The 18,119-nt window shown below is 46.6% G+C and overlaps 1 protein-coding gene across 7 annotated transcripts in view; it reads right to left on the bottom strand.

The window, feature by feature from the left end:
* Nucleotides 1-18,119, bottom strand: part of ARHGAP39 (Rho GTPase activating protein 39) — a 360,347-nt gene that overhangs the window by 241,591 nt on the left and 100,637 nt on the right. Inside the window, exon 1 of one of the 7 annotated variants that reach the window (XM_075919968.2) lies at nt 6,305-7,618. The exons of 5 other annotated variants lie outside the window; for them this stretch is intronic. The gene's annotated coding sequence lies outside the window, so the exon portion shown is untranslated. Of the gene's footprint in view, nt 1-1,580; nt 2,163-6,304; nt 7,619-18,119 lie in introns of those variants that run through there. One more of the 7 variants, XM_075919967.2, reaches the window with a different exon arrangement.

Below are 18,119 nucleotides of genomic sequence, written 5' to 3' on the forward strand. Positions count from 1 at the left end.
GATTTCCTGTCTGGTTTCAGCGCTTCACCTCGGTATCAGCAACTCCCACTGCTCATGAGGGGAAGAGAAATGCTCGGCACGGTCACTTGGATCGAAGGAGTGATTGCACGGGTTAAACCACATGCAACGGGCTCCACGCTTTCGGGGTATGTGGCACGGTGCACTTTACACTAGTGATTCAAAAGGAGTTTAGAAAACAAAAGTGACTCCAATCACCTACTACTCTAAGAAAATTCAGACCTTCCTCAGGCTTATCTTTAGGGGCTAATGAGTCCTCAGCCTCACACTGAATTAGCCTGCATTCAAACCACCACAGAGGTGCGAGGGCTGGAGAGTCAAGGCTTCACTCCTGCAGGTTGTTGATCTGAGCATCAGTCAGTCAGTCTCACTGAAATTGGGCTCACCCCACTACCAGAGGGATACCTGACCCCTAGGGGTGGAGTGACGACACTGGCCACATCCTTTCCCTATGTGCTGTTGCCTATGAAACCGACTCGCTTTCACTGAACCACCCCAACAAGCCATTAGCTGAGGGAACTTTGAAATCATCCTAAAGCCAGCAAAGTACAGGCCTGACAGCAGACAAGGGTATGGCAGGCTCATGAGCTGTGGTCATAGCTATATCCAGCTGAATGCTGTTTATTTTGTGAGCTATCTATAATAAAGGGTCTTATTCTTCAGGTGTGATTTCACCATTTTTCAGTCAAATTTAGCCTTGATCAGGAACAGCCTAATGTGTGCGCGCGCGCACACGCGCACACACCCCCACACCCACACCTTGAGTATATTTCATTAGCATCCAGACATGGATACCCTGAATCAGCATCCATTAGCAGATGCAAACTATTATCTGGGACACCCTCTTTTAATGCTGGACTCTGTTTTAAGAATGAACTCCATTAAAATATGGGGCTGTTCAGTGAAAATCTGAACTCTTATCACCCTGTTCAGAATGGCTCACTTTCTGTGTGTGACCTAAACAAAGTAGATATTTATACAGCGCTGCATGCCTTCCTCTGGGAGTACTGTCTATTCATAAATAGGCCATTTGCATCAACAGCAGTCTTGAAGAGTAGCCAGCAAGGATTTTGGAATGGCAGCACCAACTGGTCTCAATCTCTCTATGGAAACTCTTGTGGGGTTTTGCTGTGTTTTAATGCTAACAGTTTCACTACATTCTGTCAAGCCGGAGAATAATAAAACCAAGCCAGCAGGGATCATACAGCTACCATCTGACTGACTGCCATCTCCTTCACTCCACACTGAAAAGTTTTGTCCCTCGGTTTTATAAAGTGACATTGAAAAAGCTGCTTCCCATTGGAACATGATGTCCATTTCATTGCTATTGATAGTGCAGTATAAACAGACCACCCTTTACCAAGCAAAACAACTTTTATTAACTTCTACCGACAGCTTCATAATACCCTTCATGTGATAACACAAATCCCGTTGATTCAGACTGGGATCATTACATAATGCCTAATCTCCACAGAACAGCATAAGCCCCCTAACCTTTCCTTGACATTGTAAAGAGAAACTCAAATCCCCTTCTCCACAAAGGGCAGGGCATTAATACATACCGCACGCAGAGCCATCCACAATGTCAGCCTTCTGCTTGTTGCTTTTAATTCGACAAGGATAAGCAAAGACTCAGACCAATACAGCTGAGACTTGCTTTGATGCACAATTTGCTTCCTATGATGGGTTTAAAAAATTTCATCTCCTGCTTTGTCAGCACTTTTACAGAAGCTTTTCCCTTGCTGAAATGACTGCAGCGGCCAGCAATGTCAGAAGGGATTGCGTTTTTTCATTCCCTCTGCTAGGTGGTAATTATTTGGGGATGGCTGGCAGTCACATGCTGGATTTAATCCTGATAGGACGTTATGGGACCCAAGTTAAAGAGCTAGGTCTGAACTTTGAGGTCTTAAGTCAGGAGGCTCTAAGTTCTGGTCTCAGTTCTAACGGGTCTCCTTCCGTGATCTTGGGGAAATCACTTAAAATCTGAGGCAGAGTTTGACATTCAACTGGGGTAACGCTTAGTTCACCAGACTGGTATGTGGCTGTTACATAATGCCTGGGAAGAGCTTTAACTAGGGATGATAAATTTCCTTTAATCAACTGATCAACTAGTCGATGGATTTTCCATCAATTAGTCAATAAGCGGGGGAGCCGCAGCGGGGTCAGCTCTGGCCCCAGGAGCTAACCCCACTGCGGCTCTGCCTTTTGAATGTATTAAGAGCCTGACGACTTTTAATACATTTAAAAGGCTGAAGTGCAGAGGGGGGGATCATGCATGAGTCGGGACAGCTGATTCCCGGCTCGTGCCAGGCCCACCCACGCTGCACTTTAGCCTTTTAAAGAGCCTGTTGGGTCTTAATACATTTAAAAGGCTGGTGCGCAGCGTAGGGACCTAGCACGAGCCGAGAATCAGCTGTCCCAGCTTCCGCCGGGTCCCCTCCGCTGAGCTTCTGATTTCTAAACGTATTAAGAGCTGGCAGGCTCAACACTTTACAAAGCAGAGGTGCAGCATCTGGGACAGCGTGTGAGCCAGGAATCAGCTGATTCCCAGCTCGTACCCAGTCCCCGCTATCTCCCCCCAGAAACAGTGCTGGGGGGAACCGGCTTTTAACCCCCCCCTCACACACACCCCCACCCACACACACACACCCCCCCACTGGCTCCTGCTCCCCCCATCTTGCTGCCTCTGACGGAGGCAGCAAGGGGAAGCGGAAGCAAGTCGACTAGTCCCTTGACTACTATCTGATACGCTTTTGCTCATCAGATAGTTGACTAGTCGCTTACATCCCCAGCTTTGACACAGCAAGTATTGTTGTTATGCAGTACAGTATCTGCTATGATCAACTCAAGGCCAGATAAAGTATGAGCATGGGTGCTACATAATGAAGAGCCTCAGGTTTTGTATTAAAACTAAAAGAGCCTGAGACAAGAGTTTACATCCAGTCCTAACCTCTTCCTTAGGGGAGGGGCAAGCTGAGGTGCTGATTGGAGACCCCGCCATCTCGAACAGCTGACAATGGAGGTCTTAATGCCACAGCTGTCAAAGTGCAGACTGAAACTTGATATTTTCTGCGCAGATAGTTGTGGGCGCAGATACACAGGTTTACTTGCAAAAAGCACAGAAGCTGGGTTGTTGACACCATTATGCAATCGGTTAGGAAACCCGAGCTGTAGCATCCCGCAAATGAACTAGCATGCGCATGCCACTGCTGCTGGAAGGAGCTGTAACTGATCAGCCGTGTCAGATGCCAGGCGTTAACACAGATTCCTCTTGAGTACAAGGGGCAGGGATCGGTACTTTGGAAGACTGAGAATTTGAATTCTAATCCCACTGCTGCTTCAAAATTAGAAAAAAGTGCAACAGTGACCACTAATGTGGCTCAAGATGGGATACAAAACAATGGTTTATTTCAGTGGTGAGCAACTTGTCTGCTGCCCACCCGCATGCTCCTCTCACGCATGGGGCACCAGTATCCCACACTTTCTAAGTCTCATCGCTTTTGGAGCACCACGAACTCCCTGATTCATGCTCCATCCCCCCACTCCTTCCCTTCCCTCCCAGACCTGGGCCACCATAAATCAACAGTTCGTGGCTGGTCAAGCTCTGGGAGGGAGAGGGCGGACTGGGGATGGAGCACAAGTCAGGCGATTCGTGGTGCTCCAAAAGTACTGGGAGGGAGACAGGAGTAGGAAGTGCAGGGCTCTGGTGCCCCAGTGTGCAGAGCACATGGGGGATGGGGGCAGACAGAGCTGCAGGTGGCATCCGAGTGGGCTACACGTGGCTGCGGCTCACTGAGATGGAGGGCCACTCATGAGGCCCACTCACGATCTGTGGCTGCCCACTGCTGGTGTACGTTAATAAAGTTATGCAGGTGTTTTTTACATGAACTTGTGGCCTTGGCACGTTGTATGCCGCTTTTTAAAGAAAATGGATTGAGCTGGAAAATGATGTTGGCAGCAGCATGGACAGTGATAATTTTCATATTGCCTCCACTGTCTGCCAAGCAGTAAACTCCTATTTGTGTAATTACTGTTCTGATCTTTCCCTGATGAAGACCCTATTCCTTTGTGTGAAAATTAATCGGAACATTCCCAATGGTTTGTAGGCTTTGGAAGGTTAACAACATCTGCGGCACAGGGACTGAGCAAATGTTGGACACGGAGGGCTGAATGTGCTAGAGCAGTCACTCTCAACCACCAAGTACTGGGCTGCAGCACACTGCCAGGTCACACCCATGGGGCTGGGGTAGGGGTATACCCTGAGCACATGGCTGCCAGAGCTGAAGTCGGCTGTTTGCGGCGGCTCTGGGGGCCAGGGCTCGAATACATTGGCAGACCAGTAACATTTTATGTGCGTATTTTCATATTCATTATTTGCATAATGAATATGCAAATAAAAGGTTACCAGCCCACCCAAAGTTTGTGAATGGGTTTGCCGGTCCACAGTATAAAAAAGGCTGGGAACCATTATACTAGAATCCTAAATGAAATCTGTCACAAGGACATGATGGGATCTCCAGCAGCTCCCACAGTTTATCCATACGTAGTCTCATGTTCTAACTGCAGCACTGTCGTGATGATCCAGCACTGAAGTTGTACTACCATGACAGTCCCCATCCCAGCAGTATCTGCACATTCTCTTGCTACAAGGATTTGCACGATTACTGAGCGTCTCCCAAGATTTGCACTGATGCAATCTCGCAGCAGAGTGACGTCGCTCCTAAGTCATTTTATCTTCTTCTGAATTTTAGCTTTCTCCTGCCCCTTTTTAGAACTTGACTAATAGACTTTAAGAAACAGTCTGTTTAACCTTCCCCACTCCTCGTAGCGTGAGTCTTCCATAGTTATTCATTGTGTTGTGCTACCAGTTAACTACAGCTTGAATCTCTGTGGTCCAGGACTCTCTGGTCTAGCAACATCGGACCACGAATGTTGCTTGACCAGAGATGCCCAGCCACAGAGGTTGCCAGCCTGGAGGGTGGCCTAGGGGTAGGAAGCCCAGCTAGCAGCTTGCAGCTGGAGCAGGACCAGGCAGAAGCCTCTGTTGACCAGGGAAGCGGAAGCCTCCACAGGCTGAAAACACAAAGCCGCAGGCAGCTGGGGGGAGGGAGCCCCAACGGCCAGAGCCATTCAGCAGCTGGGAGTGAAGCCCTATCACTGGCTGGGAACAGCACATTAGCCAGGCCAGTGGCCAGTAGAGGAGCCTGGGAGAGCCCCATGCCTGACCTCCCCTGGTCCAGCAAACTCCCTCCTCCAGGACTACTCAGGTCCCAAAGGTGCTGGACCAGGTAGGTCCAACCTGTAATCCTAAAACTAACAGATTCTTATTTAGAGGAGTTTACACCACTGCTTCATCACACTCCTCTGATTCAATCTGTAGATTCCCGCACAGGAATTATCATCGAGATATAAAAATCCCCTTTTGGGTTCAAGGTACTTCCCAAAAAGCACAATTTGTCCAGTTAGCTCCGATGCAACCAGTGCCAGAAACAGCAACAGAAGAAATGTTTCTGAGAACAAATGTAACCCACACATCCCTGCCACAGGCACGAAGGACAAGGAGGAGGAGGTAAAGCACATTCAGTAAGATAGGGACGGACACAGAACAAAGCTGCCTAAATAACTTCTCAAAGTCATACCACAACCTACACTCTTCAGAAATTAAACAAAATCTTTCACTCCCTCTATCTGGCAAAGCTAGTTCAGTGTCCGCCAGCCAGCATGGAAATGAACCGCAGAAAACTGATATACAAGCGTATTCCACCATCTAACTTTCCTGGCAAGAACGAACCTCAGCTTTAAGTATTAATGGGAGCAAACAGGTGCCACATAGATCTCCTATCTTCCAAACACCACATCGGGTCAGTCATACAAATAGTTTCTAGGGCTTGATAAACGGACATGAGGAGCTGTGGGCTGTGACTATGCAGATTTGTCTATGGGGAGGGGAAACTCTTGTGCAGTGGCAATCATGATCTTTGAACAACAACGTTGCCATCCGAACTGGAATCTCCTATACTAAAGGCATGCTCCAAATGAAGACCCACATCATAAGTATCACGTTACTAGTATGACAACAGCTATGCAAATGAGGATGTTCTGTAACGATAGGAGTGGATCTGTGCTATGGGGCATCAGATGAACTACAGACAAACAGACTGAACCAAATGCTCAAGCAGTTAGTTGGGTCTTCTGCCGTGATTTGATGCTTCCTGTACATCAACCACTACAGAGCTTTTACATTTACCTTTGGGTCACAGATAACTTTTTAAAAGCATGAACGTACCTTAGAGATTGTCCTGGGTAGCTCTCCTCCAGCTTGCAAATCACACAGACCACCTCTCTTCCTGCTCAGTCACACAAAATCCCAGTGGCAACTACGAGAACTTGTGTGCAACAAAAAATGAACATTACTTCCCCCCGTGCATATTTAGCTCTCTTGGTGGAATTTGGCAGCTGAAAAGAAGCAAGGAAGGCAGCACCATGGGGACTGGCTGGCTCTCTACAAACATCAGCAAGCATTCCATGGACAAGTGTTGGAGAAATGCTGCTTTCCACATTGCACCTGGCTCGCACGCTGACTTTGGGAAAGTTACGCACTGGTGGGGAAACACACTGCAGAACTCTGCAGGCGTTGCACGCTGTTCTTGTGATCTCACTGTTCGGATGAATACAAAGTCGACCACTTTCTGCATTTTCAGTTTTCTACAAATATGAACAGAGAGAGATTTGCAACCCAGAGAATTTTGTTTTAACCTAAACAGCTCACTAGCTCTGATTCTTGACCGATGCATCTATACTTACTCCACCTGAGACAGGGTGGGTGCCCTAAATAGTTCAACTGAAGTGTTTCAGGGAGAGAAGTTCTTCCACCCCACGTCTTGCCTAGTTAGCCAGGCACTTGTTCAGCATGTCTAACAGCCAAACCCTGCAAGTGCCAATGGTATATTCCTTCATAGGCCTATACACCTTCTGGGTCTCATCTTGTACCCCTTCAACATTAGGGATTATAACAGCATTGCCAAATCGTACCTACCCGTTCAGACCTTCAGAAAACAGAATAACCTCAAAAATAGCTTATTTCCCCAAATGCTGACTGAGTTTCACTCTAGGGTTTTATTGCAAGCACCAAAGCAAAAGCCTGAAGTATGCTATTTTCTAACATTGCCCCAACTGGTAAGACCTTGTATCAGCCACCGGCAAAGGCCCCTTTGTAAAGGACAAAAGCATCTCTAAATCTGATTGAAGAACCAACCGAAGACAAGGGCAAACAACCTGAAGATCCTCGCCTGTCATGGGCTAATTCTGGGGGGAAAAACCCTTATGAAATAGTGTAAGGAATACTTTCTGTATAGGTTTTGCCACTACAGAAAGGTTTCTTGCCACTGCCTTGCCTGACTCATGCACACAGGTCATCCACAGACTGGCATCATCAAGCAAAGGGAACCACCGTGTTATTCTGCTGTACCCAAACACTCTATGACCTGCCAAAAAGCATCATTTTATACTGACCAGTCAGCATCAAAAGTCAGAGCACACAAGGCAAGCACCCTGCAGCTCCAAGACAGGCAGGACACGCACCACAGAAAACACGAGCCTACTACCAGAACATGTCTGGTGCCCCTAAGGGTTATAAATACTAAATCTGGTCCGGTGGCACCCTCGAGTCCCTCATCTCAACTCCAACACCTTCATTTCCCCGGGAGATGGTGATGCTGCCCTATCGTTATTTCTATGCTTGCAGACTCTCCTAACGCAGCCTTCAATCTTTTACCATATAGAGGTAACTAACGTGTCCACTATTCAAGTGTCCCATTTTCTCTAGCATTGGGGCACATACATTTCCAGGGAAACAAACAAGCTCCTAAGTGTCTCCTTAAAATCCTCACCTCTCTCAACAGGCATTTAGCTGTGCAACCAAGCACACAAAATACACGACCCTGCCTTAGCACAGAGCATGGACTGGGTATTTTTTAGTTCTAACTTACCTGTTGTTCTTGCTGAGCCATAGAATCTACATGGAGTCAGCAAGTTAAATAAAAGGTTTGAGGAAGACGCTCATTGTACCACTCAAAGCCCAGATCTAACAGACATTCTTTGCTTCGCTCTAACAAATGAGAATCCCAAGGCAAAATATTTCTACTAATACAGGTGACCCCCGACTTATGACCCCCTGCATTTATGACCGCCCTGTTCCAGCCCAGCCTCTCAAGCCCACCTGTACAGCAAGCCACAGGATCAGCCAGTCGCCTGCTGCCCCAGCCAGCTCTGGGTGCTTCCACCCCGCACAGCCCCAGGCCAGCTATGGGAGCAGTTCATGCCATGCTGCTTCCACCCAGCACAGCTGGGGATTACAACTCCCAGGAGGCAAAGCGAGCCAGGAATGGAACCACTATTTATATCACTGCACCATAACACTTCTGTTTGAAAAATCCTAAATGTTATCTCACCAATTGCAACCGTTGAGAAAGCCAGAATAAGCATGTTAAGGACTAGTCGACAAGCAAATGCATATTGGACAGTCGAGTCAACTGGTCAATTCCCCCACCCCTTGCTGCCTCTCAGAGGCAGCAAAGGGGGGTGGGAGGAGAGGAAGAGAAGGTACTTCAAACGGGGCAACGCTGCACAGCTGATCCCAGGATCTATGTGGCTCTACCCCTTTGAAACGCCACTTTGGTGTTTCAAAGCGGCAGCGCTGCACGGAGCTGACCTCGGACTCAATGCTGTGCTGCCCCTTTGAAATGCCATGGCAGCGTTTCAAAGGGGCAGCGCTACACAGAGCCCAGGATCAGCTGTGCAGTGCTTCCCCTTTGAAACACCGCCACCGCATTTCAAAGCGGCAGCGCCACATGGAGCCTGGAGTCAGCTGGGGACTCCCTAGCTGACCCCAGGCTCCCTGAGGCATTTCCAAGGAACCCAGAGTCAGCTGAGGACTTCCCAGCTGATCCCGGGCTCCAGCGCGGCATTTCAAAGCAGCAGCGCAGCATAGAGCCTAGAGTCAGCAGGGGATTCTGAGTCCCCCACTGACTCCAGGCTTCATGCGGTTACTTCCGTTCTGAAATACACACGAGCCCCCAGGGGCCAAACTGACCCCAGGTTTCCCAAAATTGCTCTCAGTATTTTTACAGTGCAACACATTAAGGACACAAAGTAGCTTAGAACAAACACAAAATCCAGCTAACATTCTCCTGAGGTAGCATTGCCCATTTCCTGAAGCCTCTAGAAATGGTATCGACACGTATGTCTTATAAAAACTACCTTTCACTGAGGAATTTCATGTAGTTTGGGTTCATCATAAAGCTCCCTTGAAAACTTTAAGAGTGGGATACCAATTTAGGGGAAAAGGACTTTACCACAAAGAGTCTAAACATACATTTCTACCTCTAACCACATTTCCAGCCAAACCAGATCCTTTTATAATTAGCGACACACTCTTGGTACACTGAATTTTCATAATTGTTGAATTAAAACATTGTGAAAAAATCATACTCTGTTGGCTTAATTGGACCATCTCAGACTCGAGTGACTGAGCTACCATGCAGTAACCTTTCAGCAGGTCTATCCCACCTTTGAGAGATGTTGCAAGGTTTGACTCCTTCGCATATGGATCAGAATGCCAAGACTCTTTGGGGGCAGCTCGAGTGAAGTGATCAACCATACAAACCGTGCCATGCCATTGGAGTTCTCAGCCAATACGGTCTTGTTTGCAAGACCATTTCTCTACCAATTCCTCACTGCTGCTCTAGCACCCCCAGTGGAAGCACTAGTGTGGGCTAGTAATAGAGATGTAGCCGTGTTAGTCTGTTTTCATATGGTGGGTGGATTTCCATTCCAGTCTTTAAAGTGCTGCATGTTCCTGTCCTTTGTTTTAGTGTGGGCTAGGCACAGGCATTCTACCATCATGTCATTTACTGGTTCAACTCAGCAACGTACAGCTTCAGTTAAACCAGTTCAGTGCTTCCTGGCATGCCAGATAAATGGGCAGGACCAAGCCCCATACCAACTCCCATATGATGGGCCAGCATTTGACGGAACAGAATTCCACATCAGCCGATATGAGCTGTGAAAGAAAATTCTTCCAGTTTTAGAAATGCAGGGCCAGACCCCCACTGATGTAAACTGGCGGAGTTCCACTGAGTTCAAGGGAGCTATGATTTACCCCAGCTAAGGGTCTGGCTTCCCACACCATTCAGCCCTGTTCTGCATGCACACAGACATCTTAACTTCTCTAGCAAAACATTTATTCAGATTGATCTTTATCTGCCATTACCTTTATTGTTTGTGACACATAGCTATGCCCAGACATATAAATTAGCCTTTCCTGTGTATTTTACTCCTGGTGAGATTTGACATTGACACTTCAGGAAGAAATTGCAGGTTGCACAGTACAAGAAAATTCCCTTAGGGTGACTACACAGGTTCTCAGACCCATGGGAGAACGAGATTTAGGGGAGTAATATCACTCAAACACCGAAGCAGGAGGAAGCTTATATTATTATATTTTAAGCTTTGAGAAGGAGTGTTAAAAGGGAGCCAGTTTCTTCCAGGAGGAGAACTGAACTACTGCAAGGGTAGCCAGGCCAGCTTGCTCCTTGGCAGCTGGCCATGTATTGGGGGGAAGAGAGACAGGAAGAATGCAAGAAGGAGCAGGCATGGATTCTGACATGCAAGAACACAGCTGCCAACTTTTGACCCTTGTAACAAAGTCATGTAGCCCACTCTGTGAGGCTCTGTGCAGTCTCTGTATGAATGAAATCAAGTACATTCTTTCTTCCCTTCTCCTGTTTCTCTCTCCAGTAGAGCGCACCTTGTATAAACATAACTAATCTGGATTCAGGTAAGTACTGAGGTTAAGAGTTGGCTGTGACACCCAGGAAGGAAGGCAGGCAAAATCTTTAGAGGACAAGAAAACAGGGAAGTAGAAAGCAGGACTGACTGGTAACTAATAATCATAGGAGGAGGAGTGGGAAAGGCTGTGATTCTTACCCACAGAGATCCCAGAGAAGGGGGCAATGGTCCATATGCTGGCACATTCTCAGACCATAGTGATGAAGGGATAACTACAGCGTATTATCTATACAGCTCTCTGAGCACTGCCTGGTGACTTACAGTCACAAGGGAGGGCCCCGCCACAGAATATAACCTTTAAGTTTTGAGATAAATATCCGGCATTTGGAGTAGAGAGGGGTGTGGGCTAATTCCACCAACACAGTAACAAACCTAGGTCCCCATGTCATATGGGACAGGATGGCTCAACTTTTTTTCAGTGATTTGTCACCTCAAGTTGATATAGAAGGACAAACAATGCAGGCCCTTTTTAGAAATGCTGTTACCATTCTGCAGATTTCATGGGCTCTTCAAAGTGAAGAAAACCAGAGTGGGCCATTATAAATTAAAAAATTATTAAAACAGCAACCTTACAAGCTTCCGATACGTGTCACTTTTAGCGATATTTAGGTGGGTGTTTGCTCCTTCACCAAGTGCCTGTGACAAGCAGCTTTCAGTTGTGAACTCTTTGGGAAACAGGAAACCAAGAAAGAGGTAACAGTGAAAATATTTACCAGGGATGCTAGTGACTGCTCAAGTAAAGGGAAGAATCTCTCTGGTGAAGCTCCCTTGCATACAGTCATTAAAATCAATGCACAAAGAGTGGCAAGTAATATACTTCATTAGTCCATAGAGTAATGAAGAGATTTGGGGGAAGCATAAGGGAACAGCCATTACATGGTATAAGGAGAAAAATGCTTACTCTGGACGTACTGGCAGAGGAGTAAGCATGTGCCAATCACAGCTGCGATTCAATAGTTCTTTGTTACTTAGATTAAGCACTTGCCTATGTGGTCACACAGAGCGAGCACAGACTAATTTTGCATGGGCACCGAGAGGCCACTATTTGCATACAATATGAAAATTCTCCTGCTCTTAGCAGCTCCTATGCAGTCTAAGCAGAACCAGGGCTGGAAATCCCAGCTGCTCAAAACAGGTGGATTTGCACTGCCTTTTGGAGACAAATTTGCCACATGTTATCCTCCTGACATCATTTGATTTATCATCACTGTTGCTCTTGGAATAACAGGTGAGAACCTACTTCCTCCTACGTGCCAGCAACCTAGGAAGATGGTCTGCTGTGATGTTGGTGCACCCGAAGAGGGAGGAGTGTATGCCAGAAGGTGGAAGACAAACCCAGTGCAATTCATCTCCACCAGCTAGTGGGGACACTGACCAAGCAATCTCTCGTTTTTTGGTGTCTGAAAACTTAAACTGTTAAACTAAGTCGCATTGATAGTTTTCATGCATTTAGAGTTTTCATGTCCCTGCTGTTGGACTGGGGGGGGGAGGTCCCCTGTCACCTAGCCCTTGGCACATATTAACAATACACAGCTTAACCCCCCCCCTTTTATCAGATAACCCCACATTACAAATCATTAGCCTGGCTAGTGACATGATAGGATTTACTGTATTAACCTTCTATTATAAAAACATCAAGTGATGGAAGCTTTTTGAGGAAGCAAAAATAAGCATAAAAATATTCAATCACAATAAGCGCATGAGAGGAACAGAAGGTGCCATTTAGCAAAAGCAGAGCACTTCCCCTTTTCCTCGGTGTTATACAAGTATATTTATAGCTGCAGCCTGAGTCTCTGTGAAAACAAGCCACATGTGGAGAAGGGAGCTGGGGCCCATGCCTTCTCTTTGCTGCCAGGACAGGTGACAGGATAGGAGAAAAGCAATTCACGCCTCAAACACAAACACGTGTATGCAAAGCTAGAGGTGAGCTGATGGGAAGTACCCGCTCTCCACATGCAAACCAGGTCATACGCTGTAACTGCTATAAATCACTTCCGCAGCACACCTCTCACCCAGACAGAGCCCCTTCGTTTAGCACAGGAAGAAATTGGTCATTTAGTTTGTCAGTATGATAGTCACAGGAAAAACATTCTACAGCGCTGTCTAAGGGAAACAGGAGGGCTTACATGCTTTGGTAAGAGCCTTGGTCATCAAACCATTACTGCACACTAACTTCAGCAGCTCCCCACTCTCCTGAGACCAAATGCGCCCCGGCAGCTCACTGCCTTTCTAAGTGCCCTGTAAGTCCTGAACACGGTAAGTCTCTCCTGCCTTTATACACTTCCTACAGGGACTTGGACAAGCTGCCAAATTGGCTCAATTTCTCTTCCATATAATAAACAACACTGTAAAATCTGTGAGCTCTTCAGTTCTTCCCTCAATATCCCTATGAGGTGGGGAATATCTTCATTTTACACATGGGGGAAAAAGATTAAGTGACTTGCCTGAGGCACATGCAGTCTCTTGCCATGGCCAGGAACTGAACCCAAGTCCCCAGATCCCAACTCCAGTACCTTACAAAACACTATTTTCCCTCCATCCTTGAACAACAAGGGCTGTTCAAACACAGATGGTCCCTTTGTGACCTGAAGCACTTACCTAAGCCTAAGAACAAGATACAACACACGTGGGTGTAATAAAACAGTTGGTGAAACCAGGGAAGAGAGAACAAGGGCAACAATGATGATCAGTGAACCATGTGTTCCTGTGTACAGTGAGAGTTTTGAAAATTAATAAAATAGCTAGCAACAGCCCTACTCTGTTCTGGAATGAACACACACTTGTTACAAGACAGTCTTGTAAAATAATTCTCAGATGCACCTTTCCATTTTCCAGGTTATGCTGTAACAAAATGCCTATGCAGGGAGGTAACTGCAGGTATTTAGGCAGCTTTTAGAACGGGCGAGGGATGTTAGATAGCTGGTAATAGAACAGTTGATTAACCACATGAATTCTTAGCAGTTAGTCAACTATTCGATAGTCCCTGGGATTGGGGGTGGCAGCCAGTGTGCACCAGTGCCACTCCCAGGGAGCCCCCTGCACTGCTGCCTCTGTATTAGAGGCAGCAGCACGGGATGCCAGGCAGGAGCTGGTCTGTGAGGGGATGCGGAGCAGCCCTGTCCATAGCAAGAGGCTGCTTCGTGGCAGCCTCTCCTGCCCCCCACCCTCCACTGCTGCCTCTGATAGAGGCAGCAGCATGGGGAGGGAACAGGCAGCAACTGATGCAGAGGCAGCAACAAGGGACGGATGCAAGTAGTCAAGAAGATTAATAGTCTACTCATTCACATTCCTAGAATGTGCAAGTGTGTATTTTTTACACACACACACACACACACACACACACACACACACTACAGCATGCCACAGAGTAACCTTTCAAGACATATTTTCAACAGTAACAAAATACAGAACAGAAGGGGGATGTGGGGGGGGGGGGGGGGAGGAGGTGAATGCCAGTGAGTTAATAGTATTAGAGGTGATAATTGGGGAAGCTATCTTTGTAATGGGTAAGATAGCTGGGGTCTTTGTTAAGTCCCGTGCGGAGTGTGTCGAATTTTAGCATGAATGCCAGTTCAGAGGATTCCCTTTCAAGTGCAGATTTGAATGTCTTCTGAAGTAGGATGCAGGTTAGCAGGTCATTCAGACAGTGTCCTTTTTGGTTGAAATGACAAGCAACTGTTTTTTCTTTGTGATCCTGTCTAATGTCTGTTTTGTGGGCATTGATTCTTTGGTGAAATGTCTGAGACGTTTGTCCAATGTACATAGCAGATGGACACTTTCGGCACATGATAGCATAGATTATATTTCTGGAGGCGCAGGAATATTTGTTCTTGATCTTATAACTCACTTGGTTAGGCCCAATAATGGTGTCAGCAGAGTGAATATGTGGACAAAGCTGGCAGCGGGGTTTGTTGCAAGGGAAAGTACCAGGGTTGGTCCCCACCTCTAATACCATTAACTCACTGGCATTCACCTCCTTCCCCCCCCCCCCATCCCCCTTCTGTTCTGTAATGTGATTTGTCCTTTTCATGTGTGTTCATTTTTTTTTAAATTGTATCCATTGGTATATATGGTTGTGACTATTTTCTTCCATTATTTGATCTGAGGAAGTGGGTCTGGCCCACGAAAGCTCATCATCTAATAAACCATCTTGTTAGTCTTTAAAGTGCTACATAGTCCTGTATTTTGTTTCAGCTACACCAGACTAACACGGCTACATTTCTACCACTATTTTCAACAGTGTTATTCCTAATCTATTTTTGATGGTGATAAATCTTTGAATATGTTTAAAGCTTTTGTGGTTAAGTTGCACTGAAGAAAGTGTCAGAATGCAAGGCAAAAAGTCAAATTTCCAATAATTTCCTTGGGATGCTCCTACGAAAACTTCCAAGTTCAACTTACGTAAGTTTCACAACAAAGTCACTGATGCAAAAAACCTAGATACCCATAATTCTTGCAATAGGGGTTCAAGATCAGACACTAAGGACAAGCTCAGCCATACCAAGGCAGCCCTAAAAAAGCCTCTTAGAACATTTCCAATGCTGAAGAGAAAATTCTGAAGAAATGCAAACCTGGGGAAGCTGACTTGGATATAGTAATTTATAAGGGGAGTCTGGGAAACAGAACATAATAGCCCTGATGCTAGAAAGTGCTAGTTAACACAAATCACACTGACTTCATATGAAATGAATGTGGATTGGATAAATGGATAGGAAGATGGATAGAAAGATGGCTAGAAGGCTGGGCCCAGTGGGTAGTGATCAACAGCTCGATGTCAGGATGGCAGTCAGTTTCTAGTGGAGTGCCCCAAGGTTCGGTTCTAGGACCGGTTTTGTACAATATCTTTATTAATGACCTGGATGAGAGGATGGATTGCACCCTCAGCAAGTTTGCGGATGACACTAAGCTAGGGGGAGAGGTAGATACGCTTGAGGGCAGAGATAGGATCCAGAGTAACTTAGACAAATTGGACGATCAGGCCACAAGAAATCTGATGAGGTTCAACAAGGACAAGTGCAGAGTTCTTCACCTGGGACGGAAGAATCCCAAGCATTGGTACAAGCTGGGGACCAACCACTTAAGTAGTAGTTCTGCAGAAAAGGACCTGGGGGTTACAGTGGTTGAGAAGCTGGATATGAGTCAACAATGTGCCCTTGTAGCCAAGAAGGCTAATGGCATATTAGGTTGCATTAAGAGGAACATTGCCAGCAGATCCAGAGATGTCATTATTCCCCTTTATTCGGCTCTGGTGAGGCAACATCTGGAGTATTGTGTCCAGTTCTGGGCCCCCCACTACAAAAAGGATGTGGATGCATTGGAGAGGGTCCAGCGGAGGGCGACCAAAATGATGAGGGGGCTGGAGCATATGACTTATGAGGAGAGGCTGAGGGAGTTGGGTCTGTTTAGTCTGCAGAAGCGAAGAGTGAGGGAGGATTTGACAGCAGCCTTCAACTTCCTGAAGGGAGGTTCCAAAGAGGATGGAGAGAGGCTGTTCTCAGTAGTGACAGATGGCAGAACAAGGAGCAATGGTCTCAAGTTGTGGCGGGAGAGGTCCAGGTTGGATATTAAGAAAAACTATTTCACTAGGAGGGTAGTGAAGCACTGGTATGGGTTACCTAGGGAAGTAGTGGAGTCTCCATCCCTAGAGATGTTTAAGTCTCGGCTTGACAAAGCCCTGGCCGGGTTGATTTAGTTGGGATTGGTCCTGCCTAGAGCAGGGGGCTGGACTTGATGACCTTCTGAGGTCTCTTCCAGCTCTATGGTTCTATGATTCTATGAAATGCTCCTACACCAAACCAAGTATCAAAACAGCTCATTTCCCGGCAAAAAGCACACACGTATGTTTTATTTACCAGGAATTAACAGATTTGGCAAGTGTGAAAACATTAGCCAAGTTTCTAAGTGTTCACTCATGTGCCAGAGGCTCGGTGCCAGGATCTCTGCATTAGCCATTACCTAGCAAGTGATGGCTAGTCTGGCTTCCTTACATGGGGACTATCCAGTAACAAATGTCCACCCAGGCCAAGAGAGAAAGACAACAGACATGAATCTAGTTATTCATATTTGACATGTATATTGTGGGAACCACCCATCAGGATCAGAGTCCTGCTGTGCTAGGCAAAGGAAACACAGGAAGAGTGAGCCCCTGGCCTGCATGACTTACAATCATACTCCTTACTATAGATCAGGATTACTCAACATGCGTCCTGCCACATTTGTTCACGGTGCGATTTGGGTTCACGTGGGGCTCAACATGTGACCCATGGATGGGATCCTTTGAACGTGTCCTCCACTGGGAACACGCTCCACAACGTGAGTCAATAGAATGGTCTTCTGTTGATGTGTGTTTTAGTAGTTAAATTCTTGGACTGTCATTGCTCATTAAAAATCCTGTCCTACGGGTAGAAATTGGGTAAATATTGTATTTTATTAATATCGGAAGAACTGACTTCAATAGGGTCTGAGTGTTGTGTAGTCTTGCCTTAATTTTTGTATTCATGCCCGTCAGTGTAAAAGAAGCTATTTGCATATATATTTACACGTATATGCAACCGCACTTAAGTTGCGGCCCTTGGCATGTGCTATGAGTATCCCTGTGACTTCCCAGGGCTTCCGAAGTTGAGTAGCCCTGCTATAGATAAAGCCCCAACCTGGCTCTGGCAGCTAGTGAGTGAGCTTCTAGCCTGGTCTAAACTACACTCTTGGGTTGACATAATCTGCCTTACCTACCAGGTCCCCTTCCACCAACGTAGCTCGCCTGCTACATCAATTTCTTTACTCCACCTCCACGAGAAGTGTAGTGCTTAATCTCATGGTGTTAGGTTGACAGAGGGAAAAGACGCTGTGTTGCTTAAGACAGTATAATTGGCCTCCAGGAGGTGTCCCACAATGCTCTGCTGCAACTGGTATGGTAAATGTTTTCAACTTCACTGCCCAGCAGCCGATCCATAAGAAACAGCCCCTCCCCTGTTAAAGGGCCAGGAACTTTGGAGTGTCCATTTCCTGGTTTTTTCTTCTTTTTTGGCATAGAGATCTCACGTGCACAGCTGATCATGGCAGGTCTATGCTCCAAACCCACTCCAGCCTGGAATATACAGAAGAGGATGGATCTTCTTGGGCTAGGGGGTGAAGAGGTAGCGTAGGCAGGGCTCTGATCTAGCCACAGAGGCAAACACATGAGAGAAGAGCTACCCCAGGGACGTGCAGCAGTGCCACAGGAGAAAACAAAAATCAAGGTGGTGTGGCAGGTACAC

Source organism: Pelodiscus sinensis, chromosome 2 (genome assembly GCF_052426305.1).
Source record: "Pelodiscus sinensis isolate ZL-2025 chromosome 2, ASM5242630v1, whole genome shotgun sequence".
Classification (NCBI taxonomy): domain Eukaryota; kingdom Metazoa; phylum Chordata; order Testudines; family Trionychidae; genus Pelodiscus; species Pelodiscus sinensis.